General features: G+C 44.1%; 1 long non-coding RNA gene across 2 annotated transcripts in view; it reads left to right on the plus strand.

Annotated features, from left to right (window-relative positions):
• LOC128079219 (uncharacterized) overlaps positions 1–11,924 on the plus strand; it is a 131,725-nt gene extending 119,801 nt beyond the window's left edge. The window contains exons 3-6 of one of the 2 annotated variants that reach the window (XR_008206039.1): positions 5,162–5,349; positions 7,530–7,692; positions 11,064–11,157; positions 11,802–11,924. This is a non-coding gene — a long non-coding RNA (uncharacterized LOC128079219). The remainder of the gene's footprint in view (positions 1–5,161; positions 5,350–7,529; positions 7,693–11,063; positions 11,158–11,801) is intronic. The other variant, XR_008206038.1, reaches the window with a different exon arrangement.
• The last annotated feature ends 1,371 nt before the right edge of the window (positions 11,925–13,295 follow it).

A 13,295-nucleotide genomic window follows, 5' to 3' on the forward strand; every position in this document is an offset into this window, starting at 1 on the left:
TGTTCATGTGGGTTTTTCCACTCTACTGGCAAAAAATATAACAGTTAATTAGACTGGAAAACCCAAAGGAAAGTGAATTCAGACGGCCAATCATGGTATGGCATGGAAAATATCTCCATGACAACAGAAATTTACAGCACTTTGGTTTTAATATATCAAAGGATAAGGGTAATTTTGCAGGCCATATGCAGAAGATTTACCCCTCTCTTTCTCTTGATGGTCCCTGGATTGAATGGTAGCCAGGCTAATATCTCAGATATGAAAGTGAAAGCAGGATTACAAAGCCTATAAAATGCTATAAATGTAAATGGACCAGCAAGGTGAAAACTTGCCCTTATGTATAGTACAAACATTTTTGGCCTTTTTTTTTTTTCTTTTTCTTGCAAGATATTGCAGTATATCACAGTGATTTATTCCTTAATGTTAATACTGAATACTTGACTAGCACAGGGCTCAGTGCAATGTAAGTATCACAGGCAGTTTCCATCCCAAGCAGCATGGTGCACCTCCTGGGGACATCACTGCTAATTGCCATCTCTTGGTGCTACTATGTTATATCCTGTAATGAGATTCCAGGGTGAAAAAGTACTTAAAAGGGAAAGATGAGTTTAGAGATCATGGATATATATCCAGAAGTCTGACCTACATTCCCCTGCTCATAATGAACAGGAATATAATGCTTCCATTCTGCAACGCTTCCATTAAATTCTGCATTCAGTGTAGTTTGTAAATGCATCTGCATGCATGAATGTCTCTTGAAGAAAATATTGCACAGTCTTTAGTAAGAGATGAGTCAATTAGAACAGATTTTAGAATAGATATTTCATTAGTGATTTCACTGCAATTAGTTTATCTGAATTTTCAGCTAAAAATCAAACTGAAGAAGGATGGTATTGATTCTTGGCAATATTTTAAAAATATTAAAACTGATAACAAAAGGATTTCTGTTAAATTCTGTTTTGTACCTGGAGAAACAAAAACCTACCAGGAAGCACATCACTTTCAATTAGATTCAACAGGACGTTCCTGTGCGTGGAAGTTGCTCTGCTCTGCCTGCAAAGAGCTCATCTCCTGATTTTGCTCCCTTGAGCTTGTTTTGTGTGACACCTTCCAAACTGAAGGCGCCTTGAACTCTTGGGCAGCACTGACTGTGAGTGGGAGGGAAGAAAACGCTGTCTGTAAGTGCATGGGAGCAGCACGATAAGGGATAACAGTGGTATTGTTCTTTTTTTTTTGGTAATACCATATGGAAAGTGCTAATGGGATCATTCTTTTGTGATGAGTGATAAATATATTAAATACAAATGTTAATAGGCAGCATGAAATTGCTAACAAAGTAGAAAATTACTAATAAGATCCGATGGGCCTCATTTTAATATTGAGAGTGCATCTGGATTTTAGAACCACCGTCCTTCCTGAGTGCACAGAATGTGGTGGGGCAGTAAACAGAGGTGGGTTTGGTGCAGAGATCAGAGATCTGTTTTGAATCCTTACACTGGTAGCCTGTAGCAGCTGGAAAATGAGTGCTACTGTGCTTTAAAATAACCGAAGCAGGGCTCAACGCTTTTAAGAGAAGCATTGGAAATTCCTTTCCTAAAAATGCACCACTCCAAACACAAATGCATTGTGCAGGGGAGAAGCTGAGAGCACAGGCAGAAAGACCAGACAGTGCTGAGAGAGAGAACTGGTAAATGGAGACAAAGGAATGTAAAATACATAGCGAGTAAATTAATTGGATAAACAGTAGGGCCAAGAGGTAAACCAGAACAGAGACCCGTGTCTTGTAATAATGCTTTCAAAACTACTTGGATTAAAGGAGAAAGTAGAGATCAGACAAGCTAATTAAAGTAGATGCCAACCTCAAAGGATAATGTGGACCTTAATTACTTACTTTTACTCTTCCTTCTCTTCTTAACTAAGTGAATTTCCCAGCTGGTGTTTCTGACTTTTGCCAGACAGGAACCAGGCTGAACTTTTCAACAAATGGAACTGGCAAGGTCCTGCTTCTCACCACGTTCATCCTTCCATTTATCCTTAGCTTTTAATTATTTTTCAGCCTGGTCATTTAGCTTCTCCCTTACTGAAAATCACTTAAGGAAATATTTGTGGGCAAGGCAGGGACTGGCTCAGATGCTGTAAGGTCCTGTACTCCTTCCACTAAAGGCAGTGTCCTCTTTCCAACCAGCTTAGGACTCCTCAGCTGCTGGCTTTATCCAAACCGAGGTCCTGTCACTGTGACTCTCATACCCCATCTCAGCAAGATTTTGTGCACTTAACAACATTCACTTTTGGGCTTTGATGTTCTTCCTTGTCGTGGGTCACTTCTAAATTTGGGATCATTTTGGAGGGTTTCCATCCTCCTGGATGCAGTGTCCAAAGGCTCAGGACTGCATTTTTTACCTTCCAACACATTGCAAGTAATAAGTCTATCAGAAAAGCTGAGATGACTTGAAAAGCTTCATCCCAAAAGCAGGAAAAGTAAAAGTTCTATTTTTTTTAATCTCTCATAAGTAATAAAAAAGAAATGTCAGTTTTGTATTTGGTGGTAAAATATCCCTGTAAGTGCAGATGTGATTTGTAGTTCTGGTGGATGGAGACAGGACACCAAAGGGCCTGTGTTGCTATTACAGAGCTCAATAGCTGCTCTATCCTTCTAGATCTCTGGAAAGTGACTGTGGGGCTGCTTGAGGAGCTCTTTAGGGTTGATGTCCTGCTGTTCTCGGAGGGCTTCCTCTTGGTGATCACCCAACTGCAGTCATCCTCTTTTTCCTGACTCTCTAGTCCCCAGTTTTGACAGGAGAATCGAATGAACAGATCCTCTTTCTGTCACTGTAAAGGGGCTGTTAATGATGGTCCCCAGTGATTCCAAGGGAGGTAGATAGGGAGGCACTCGTGCAGGCAGAAATAAAGGTGTGGGGAATGGTGTTTTGAAGCAGAAACAGGAGAATGAAATGAGGACCAAAGTGTGTCCAGGTACAGGTCCAAGGAAATGCATGGTATTGCTGTTTTCATCCATAACTTTCAAAGCTCGATTTAAAAACGTAAGGTAGAAAGTGCTGTAAAAATCCAACAAGATGATTACACCAAAGGGAGGCTATGGCACAGCCATTGCCTATGTCACATTCCAGTTTGAATTTATTTTATAAGACTAAAAGATGCTGAAGAATCACAGCCTCTGTATGGGAGTAAAAGGGGAAATGTATGCCAAGTGTGTCTCAACAAAAAATTACCTCTTCAATGGATTTGTGTTGTAAATGAGTACTCAGTCCACTGATAAGATACAACAAGTTGGAACCGCAGAAATTATTCAAGGAAAGGTGGTGTTTTCCTTTTCTCTCACAACCTGCTAACAGAAGTACTGCTCTGCTCGGGGTAGCAACTATAGCAACAGTAGGATTTCTCTGGGTAGAGGTCAGAGAGTGTAAGCTGTTTTTCACTGCTGATCTGAACATGCCATCTCCACAATTGGCTATTATTGGCGGTGCTGGAAGTCCTTTCCTGTGATTATGTTTAATGTGGGGCTTGAGCAAGGCTGAATAATTAAAGTTGTCAGCAAAAAATGAAGTACTTGTATACCTTTGAGAACAATTTAAAAATCATTTGCAGTCTCATTTTTCTTGAGAAAGTTATTAACAAAAGAACTGTCCACAGGATGGAGGAAAGCAGGCTTTGAGGGTATCTCTGTGTCTTTTCCACTGCACAGAACATTCTTACCAACGGCAGTACTGTGAAAATCCTTGTAACTGAGTTGACAGTATTTCTACAAGTGTGTTGGGGGTGAAAATCAAACAGTCGTCAGCTCAGTAAAAGGGCACAGAGCCACTGGCCAGGCAGAGGGGGTTGCCTGTACTCAGCCATATTTACTCAGTGCCTGGCTTTAGGAGTCAGAGGTACGTGATGGGTTCATGTCTTCGTGTCCATAGCCATGCCATGTTGCTTGCTGTGCTTTCCTGCTTTTCAAAAAGCAGCCTGTGTACCACCGGGTGCAGGTGGTGGGAGGGGTGGCTGACTTTTGTCTCTCAAGTCTTATGAGGAGCAGTTGAGGGGACTGGGGTTGTTCAGTCTGGAGAAGAGGAGGCTCAGAGGAGACCTTACTACTCTACAGCTCCTGAAAGGAGGTTGTGGTGACGTGGGAGTCAGCCTCTTCTGGTTAACGGTGAAAGGACAAGAGGTGATGGGCTCAAGTTGTGCCAGAGAAGGTTTGGGTTGGATATTAGGAAAAACTTCTGCTCAGAATGATGAAGTATTGGAGCAGACTGCCCAGAGAGGTGGTGGAGTCACCATCCCTCGAGATGTTCAAGAGCAGCAGAGATGGCACTGAGGGACGTGGGTCAGTGGGCAATATTTGTGATAGGTGGGCAGTTGGACTAGATGATCTTTGAGGTCTTTTCCAACCTTAATGATTGCATGATGCTAAGGTGCTCTTGCTCGATGAACAGAGTTTCCCATTTGTACTTCAATGTGCTTTTCCTGTTGTGCTGTGAATACAGCTATTCTCAGTTTTTTGGGGATGTGCTCCTGTGAATATCCAGCTTTCTCTGCAGCCTCAGTGATGATGCTTGAGATTAAACTTTGAACTACACCTGCTCCAGACACAGCATTCAGGAGGAAACAAAAGCCGTGTCAGTTTCCCTGCTGATCTTTCTGTACATGTTGCAGCAGGTGTGTTTATACAGCCTGGGCTGTGGGTTTGCTTTAACAGTGCTTGGCATCAATGTCGGGCTGTGGCACTGACTGTCTTGCAGATCACTGGGATCTCACCGCCACTCACTGCTCTCATTTGCAGAGAGGGGGATGCACATGCAGCTTTTTGGGCATGCCATAACATAACCTCGATAGAGAAGCACTTCTCTGAGGTTCCTTGCTATCACCAATTGGTGCTCCAAGAATTCAAAATTTCAGCCTTTATATCAGCACAGTGCACAGTTCGTGTTACAGTTTCTGGGGATGTGCAATCACAGAGGCTGGCTTTCTGCAAGCACCAGTTTCTCATACCAGTGTTTCAGCAGGGTTGTGTGAAAAATGTACTGCTAACTTGCCAAATACAGGAAAAGATAGCACTGATGCCTTCTGCAGAACATTCTGAGGCTGGAGGGTTCTCGTGGGGCTCTCTGATAGAAATGTTACATTAAGTCATTTTTTCTTTCCATCTGTCTTATAGGATATCTGCATCGTAAAGGAAACACTTGAGCTGTATGCTTCCATACAACATCACATCTCTAGATCACAATGAATTTAAGGACAAACCTTCTCTTCCCTGGGTTGCTTGCATCAAGCTGCGCAAATCCTGATGGCCTTAAGCGTACCTACCTGGTCCCAGTGTGGCTACTCACGGCCTGCGTTGTGCAGGTCTGTACTGAGACATTTAGTTGAACAAAGACATCAGAAAGCTAAATAATGCCTGTCTGCAATTGTGTCCTATGTGAGCATTGCAGCTCAGCAGGAATGCTGGTCTTTGCATGCACAAGTGCCCTGTGGGTATTAGACATCTTTGTGTACCTGCAGAGCCCTGTGCTTCATGTACCCATTCGCTGGAACCCAGCTCTCGTGTGGCCATCAGCACAGGCTGGGGGAGGCTGAGACAATTCCTTCTCTTCAGTTGATGGAAGGAAGCAAATAATTCTCTAGAGCCAGAGCTGCGTGAGGTTGCCCCTTGTGTTGGAAACTTGTTTTTATCTGTGCTGAGTTTGGGAAGTGATTGCATGCTCAGAGATTGAGGTGGATTTCATTGCCAGCCTGTTTATGTTTGTGTACAACATGGAACAGTTTAATGTTTGCTTTTTTGTGAGGTTCAAGTGTCTGCTTTTAATCAGATTGCCTGCAAGCATTTGGATTTGCTCTTGCATATGGTAACCAAGTTCCATATGAGAACTTGTGCCTTCTAGGGGTCCCATTCCTCCAAGGCAGGCACACTGCAAGCTGCTTTTCTCTTTTCTCCCAGTTTGGGCCTGGGGTTTTATTCCACAATACCCACTATGTATATACTTTATACAGTCTTGGTACAAATAAACGTGCACATATGGAGTGAAGCTCCTGGCAGGGTGGTGCAGGCATGGAAGAGGCTGTTGTTCTGGGGATAAATATGTCCTGTGGACGTGGCACAGAGCAGCCTGCAGCTGCTTCCCGAAGGCTCTTGACTTTCATATGTGATCATTTTAGCTCATGAGTTCTGCTCTCTTCTCTCCTCTCTCCACCATTCCTCATGTGCTATTATTGTGCTCATTTAGCTTGTTGAGACCTTACAGCAAAGTCTACTTCCATACAGATGTAAAGTATGTTATATGAATTTAGGTTACGTTTTACCTGACACAGTGCAGCAGTCACTGACTGACTCCGTATCTATCCGTATCTATCTGGATTGTTAGCAGTGTCTTCAAGGCCACCCTGCCTCCTAGGCTGGCACTTCTAGAGCATTTGGGTCTGCACTTTACCTTGGACTTGTCCTCAGTGCACAGATGCCATAGCACTGCCTATGCAATGGAAACACTGCTCCTGGCTTCACCCCTTTCTTTCTCTGGGGCATTTTCACCATCTTGGAGATCAGTGCAAGCTGCTGATTGATACATTGTTAGGAACTGCTAAATAAAGCTTTCATTCTTGAAAAAGGACATAATTTACTTCTCTTTTTCTGCTTTGATTTCTTGTTTGGTACAACTTATTTTACCTCCTCTTGGCAATGAGCTGTTGCTGGGTTTTGCATACAGATGTGTATTCATATTGCATTGCTGCTCTGTGCTGCATCCCTGCAAGGGAGTCTGCTTGCTACTGGGATGGCAGATGCACAGAGCATTCAGGTAAGGAAGATTCATCCTCCTGCTGTAGGAGTTCCTCAAAATGGCAGAAAATCAAGGCAATAAATCAAGTGCATACATATTAGCATCAAAGCCTAAACTGCAGGGCAGGAGGAAAGGCCACATATTGTTAAATCTCCCATTATTTATTGCTTTATCAGGCAGAGGTATTATTACACTGTAAAGGATATATATGTTTCCCATCACAAGGAGGTAGGAACTGCACAGCAGAAGCAAATTAGGATATAATTCGGTGAGATATTCCATCCCACTGGAATGTGGGAAAGATGCCTAGAGATGGGAATTTGTGCTCCTGGTTATTTTTTTTTTTTCCTCTCTGTCTTTTTAGTTACCTAGAAGAGAACAAAAGCTTTACAGCATTACAGTGTTGTTTGAGGAAATGGGGATCAGCTTTTAGTCATAAATAGGGAATGTTTGGGAAAATTGAAAATGGCTGTGAAACATTCCTGGAGAGGTTCAGTGTTACAGAGCTGTGTGCAGTGAGGGTTATGTTTCCATTTGTATTTTAATCTGGACTCTGATGTCTCTGTTCAGTGGTTAAATGGAGAAATATGACAGACTTCTGTAGGTTGAGCTGGTTCTGAAAGATGAGAAGGGGAAAGAAGGAAATAGTCTGCAATTCCCATTTGGCATCAAGAAGGTTTAGTTTTTTCTTGCATTGAAATTAAAATTGTCTTTTTTTTTTTTCTTTTTGTCTTTCATCCTTTCTTAAAACAGAAATTAAACTATATTCCAAAAGGCCTGCTTCAAAACCCAGCGGCAAGGCTAAGGGCCTCAATATCGCCTGTGTTGCCTGAGGGGGAATAGCTGAAGGAAAATGTTCCCATCCTGTTCTCAAGACTGAAAAGCAAAGATGTGCTGGAGACCAATGACAGTAATTGTAAGTACAGCATAAACATATGAACGTTACCCAAATTCCAGGGTGGTGAGCCCTCCACCCATCCACCCGCCCTCCCTCAGCCCAACGTTAGGCCAGGTGGCTAAACACAGTAGTGAGCAGTCGCGTGGAGACATTGCTCCTTGCCATGGGGAAAGCAGATGCATTTGCTTCATGTTAATAACTCACAAGAAGAAAGCTTTCTATATTATTTCCCCCCTCAGAATACAGCTTGGAGAAAGCCACAGCTTTTTGTGGCTTCACATAATGCATGTGGATGTCAGGTCTGGTTGCTGAAGAGCGTGCAGTTAAGTAGGACTTGAGGAAACCAAGCCACGGAAGTTGTTGGGGTTTTAGGGGGCTTTTGTTTTGAACAACAAGCCTTTAAATGTTGGTCAACTTCTTATAAAGCGGCACCAAGTCATTTCCTGCTCCTGTGAGTGGGAAAGCCTCAGGATTCACTGAAGAATGAAAATGGTTGATATTTCTTTATATTCTCTTTCATCCTTTTTATTCAAAAGTGAAAGAATTAAAATAAGTTTTTGTAGTACGAAGAACACGGATTCTACAGATGCACTGTCCTACAAAGGTTCTGCAGTGTGCAGGGTTAGGCCTGGAAGCAGCAGCTCTCTCATGAGAACATCCACAATCAGCTCATGAAAAAGAATGATCTTTTCCCCTGCACTGTGCAGACCCCTAATCTAATTTTGCTCTGCTGGCCTTAGGGGCTGTTTGGCGCCCCTGGGACCATGCAGGAGTTCTGTGGAAGAGGCAGATTTATGCTGTATAGAGGAGTCTCAGCATGTGCGCAGGGGAGGCTGAGCCATTGGACAGAGCAGGGCTACAAGGAAGCATCTTTTCTGGATTTCTTATATTCTCCCACCCAGCAGGAACCCGACCCTGAGGCTCCTGGGGAAAAGTAATATTAAAAGATGTCATTTCCCTTTTGGGAACTTAGTTTTGACTCTGCCCATAAATGGCAAGATTCTGAATCAAAGCTCTTCCCACAGGGAACCAAAGAGTTCAGGGTATTTGTCTATGTCCTTGTCACTAATAAAACCAAATTGACTTTTAAAAATAGCTCTTGTGCCTTATGAAAACAGGCAGGGAGTGATGCAGCAGGCGGGGAATGAGCCTGAGATATGAACGAGCTCAGAAATATTTCTTCATCTGCCACAAGGTTCAGGGAAGATCCCTGACCTCTGCTTCACTGGGTGAAACCTACAGATGTAGCACTCCTACCTGCAACGTGTGCTGGGATGGCCACTCTGAAACTGCACAGGAAAGAAGAACCTGCAGTAAAAGTGCATCACAGCCAGCTGAAAACTCCAGTAACCTGAAGAGTCACTCCCTGTAGTACGGGAGGCTCTTACAAGCAACATATGTAAATGTCCATCAGCAGGGAAGCAGGCTGAGGGAGCTCTTTGGGATGCAGTGAATCCTGTGCTGTGGGATCCACCACCTGTGTTTGCTCATGGGGAAGTTATCTCCTCCCAGGTTACTCCATGGCACGTAGCCAGGCACCTGTTTTTGTCAGCAGGAGAGTTTGCCTCCCCTGTCATGAAGTGATTGCTGCCCAAAGCCAGCTGGGAACCACTGGTGTTTGCGGGTATCTGTAGGACCAAAGCTGCAAACTGGGCCTGGGGCAGCATGACTGCAACCTCCTGAGGAGCTGATCAACTGTAAGTAAGAACTCCCTGGCAAACCTGTCGTTTCTTTCTCATTAGATGTGGGTTTTGTGCCAGGATCTCCTGTCAGGCCCAACACCATATGCATTTCTCAGGGGGGCACTGGGCAGCCTCCTGCCAGCACGGAGAGCCCACAGCAGGAGCTGCAGGAGGCGGCTGCTCTGTCTTTGCTGGCTGTGCCCTGCTGACAATAGCCATCGTGGGGAAAAAAGCAAAATCACTCAGTGTGCTTGGGCAACCTAATTGGGTACTCAATATCTGTGTGACGGGCTGCAGCCACGAGATGCAGATGGGCTGTTGTAGCACTCGGCCCAAATGAAAAAAGATGAACTGCCTAAAAGCTGTGCATCAACTGCACACTGGTGTTGATGGGCATCTGTCAGGTGTGCACCCAGTGTCCTCAAATTAAGGGTCTTGAGAAAGCTCCTGGAGTGCTAGTAGAGGAGTGCTGGAGTGCTAGTAGAGGCTCAAAGTGCAAGAACAGAAAAAGGAAAGGACATACCTGCTGGAACGACCTTGCATAAACCCACTCATCATGCTTCAGCACCTTCATAAGGAATGTCAGTTCAGTGATGTTTCATTTATACGCAGCTAAATGAGTGCTGGTGCCGGTGGGGGCAGCAGAGAGGATGCCATGCTGCAGCACATGGTGTGTGTGAGGGAACTGCAACACCAGCTTGCATTTCCAAAATGTATTCTAAACTGCACCTTTTTTGGAATACAAATGCAATGCTGAAAATCACTGGAAATACAATGGCAGCTGGAAACTCTGAACAGTGACCCACACTTGGCTTGGGTCCTCAGAACCTTTCGCTTTTATCCTCTAATCCATATCTTAAAATTCAGACCAAACTTGGAGCTGCCGATGACAAAATATGAGGCACCCATGTAACTGGTTGGACACACATTTCAGTGCTGAGTGCTCCGTGCTCACTCTTTGAAGTGTTGTCCCCATGTAAGATAGTGTGAGATAATGCCAGCAAGTGACACCACTGAGGCTCTGCACACACGCAGATGCTGTGAGCCAGGTGCTGGCAATTCACCATGCTTGTAATTCTCTAGGGTGGGTCATTAATATTAGATGAAAGCTCAGATAATGAAAAGGGCTTTTGTAGTTAAGAGCATTTTGTTTCATCTGAAGAAACAGTGAGATTCAACGTTACGCTTCATTCTTACTGGCATTCGGTCCTCCTTCAGGCCGTGATGTTATGCAAAGCAAGGGAGCAATCAAATAATCTGAGTTTGCTCAGCTGAGTACATTCTCAGATAGAAAACAAGATTTCCTCCACCCCCAATCTGATCTCTATCGCCTTATACTGGGCATGAAGCCTGCCTTAGTCCAGCACAGGACACAAGGACCACAGCAAATGGGAATAATGCCTAGAGTCTGCTAATTCCTTATTTCTGGAGTAAAAAATTTAAACACAGAAGCACAAGGACTTCAGCACAGCAAACTGATGCAAGGCCATCGTGTCCTGGTGCTGTGCTGCCTGGTGCACAGCTCCCTGCTGTGTTTGGCCATGACAGCACTGTCACTCATCTTTGTTTTGTCAGAATAGTTAAGAAGTCACATATAGTAAGCAAAACTCACAAGCTCCTGTTGAAACCTGTCTGAAAAAGGAATCCTTCTCATCAGTGTATTGACTGCTGTTTCCCTAACATGTATGTGTCAAAATCTGCTTCCAGCTTCCAGGCCTGGCTTTCATGAAATCCAAATGAGAACAGGTCATCTGAGGTTCTCCTTCTACCCCATGTCACCAAACGCCTCTGCAGGGATGAGGTAAGGGAGGCTGCATCCCAGCATGGCCAAAAGTGTTACAGAGAAAATGTTGTGCTGCTCAGCACTGTTCAGCTGAGGTTTGTGTGTACCTGCACAGAGCCCTCAGGCCATCGCAGCACTTGAAGGCTGCAGACTTAGGAATTAATAGAGGAAAAGAAAGACAACTGAAATCCCCCATGCTGTGCTCCTGGCATGCATCTGAGCTGTTTCCACTTGCCCCCTTATTTTTAAGTGCTCAGGATGGGAAAAGGCATGGACATGGTGCCATCATTTCCTACACGATTTGTGCATTCTTTACAGATGCTTCTTGTCAAGTTAAGTGGCTGATGCTGAGGTGTGTACACTGCATGCTGGGGTGTGTAGTGCATGAGACAGGGAGAGATTTATTAAAATTGCATTGCAATTGTACTTTAGAGTGTGTTCTGACTGAAGTTTTATGTGATTTATATCAAATATCAAAAGAAAAAAAAAACAAACAATGGTGCTTTTGCTTGGTATAGCTGCTGGATAATGCTCAGGTTTCTGCAGAGCCACCCAACTGACCACGTAGATCTTATTGTCAGAGGACTCAAACTGCTGCACTGTTAGTTTCCTCTTTTCATAGGTTTTGGGTTATTTCACTATGTTATATGTTGTTGATTCAGTCAATTTGGCAGATGTCCTAAGTGAATTCCAGTGAGAAGAGGAAGCAGAGGACAGGCCGCAATCGAGCCAAAGCGTCAGGCAAACAGAAATCAGCCTGCTTGTGTGAGAGCTGCACCATCAAGGTTAGTGATACTTTTCTCAGACTAGAGCAGAGAAAAGGAAATCTTAAGTCTTGCAAGTATTCCTCTAATGTGCAACACCATTGCTGGCCAGTTCATGTTTTGTTCTGCTGCACAGGGAAGCTCTGCAGCTGCCCCCCTTTTAAGGGTAGATACAGTGCTGAGTGTCCCTATTCTTTTTCCATGGCATCAGAAGCACAGCAGAACAAGGCAGGCAGCCCTTGCAATGCATGCAGTTTAGGGATTTCCCTCTTAAAAAAACCTCTTCTGAGAGCTCAGGAGTGATGACCTGCTGTCCCAACCAGGTGAAGGCAGCCTCAACATCTTCTTGCAGTCAGCAGAAGGAAGGGAGGGATGGGGGAATTCTGGGCTCCACTGTGGCAGTGCTGTTGTCACACACCCTCAGCCCTGCCTGGTGTGTGGCATGCAGCTGTGCTCGCCAGAGAGTGGGACTGAAAATAAACCAGTGGTACTGCTGCCCTGTTAGGCTCCTGTTGGTACTCCTTGATTTGTTTTGTAGCATCTTCAAGGCTGGATGAAGGCAGGGAGAAAAAAGGTTTTGGTTTTGAGGTTGGGTCAGGAGGCAGCTGGCATAAATCAGTGTCATTTCATTCACTGGATACATGGCATCAAGTTCACTTTGGCACTGATTAACATACACGCAGAGGCATGCTAAATTAAAAAGTATAGCATTTTGCTACTATTTAATGAGTTCTCATATTGAAACCAGTGTAATTTATGTTAATTAGCTAAATGAATGAGCAAACTAATTCAGCACTTATCCACGTAAAAAGAAGGGACTGTGTTGGAGCTCAGAAAGTAGCCCAGCGCTGGCACCCCAGGAGAGAGATGGGAGGTGACCGTGATGGGAGTGCTGCCCAGTGGGTCCTTCTGGGGGCTGCTGCCTGCCCCACCCCTGGCCACGGCCTGCTGCTGATGAGCTCATGTCCTTTTTTATTTTATCTGGAGGCAAAAGTTATTTCTTCTGAAGGGCCAGGGCTGGAGCCAGCTGCTAATAAAAGCAAACCATCAGTGAGCAGCGATGGGAAACCAAGGGATGGTGTGGCAGGCAGGGGCTTGCTTTCAATGCACAAAAAAAAGTCCTTTTAAATTGAAATTCAGCAAGGAATTAAAAGCACATATAGGCGGACTTTATTAGAAAGTGAAACATTTGATCTTGGCTATTAATCTGTTGTAAGAAGACTTTCATTTCCTGGCCATATGTACCCAGCGATAGACGTTCATAAATGAGATCGCATTAAAATCTACTTTATGTTTCTAGTGAAATCTTTTATGCACGGTCTATTTATGAAGAAAAAAAAAAAAAAAAAAAGAAAAACAGAACAATTAGAGAAGCAGACTAAGAGAACTAAA

The sequence above is a fragment of the Tympanuchus pallidicinctus genome, unplaced genomic scaffold (assembly GCF_026119805.1).
Source record: "Tympanuchus pallidicinctus isolate F22 unplaced genomic scaffold, pur_lepc_1.0 scaffold18, whole genome shotgun sequence".
Classification (NCBI taxonomy): Eukaryota; Metazoa; Chordata; class Aves; order Galliformes; family Phasianidae; genus Tympanuchus; species Tympanuchus pallidicinctus.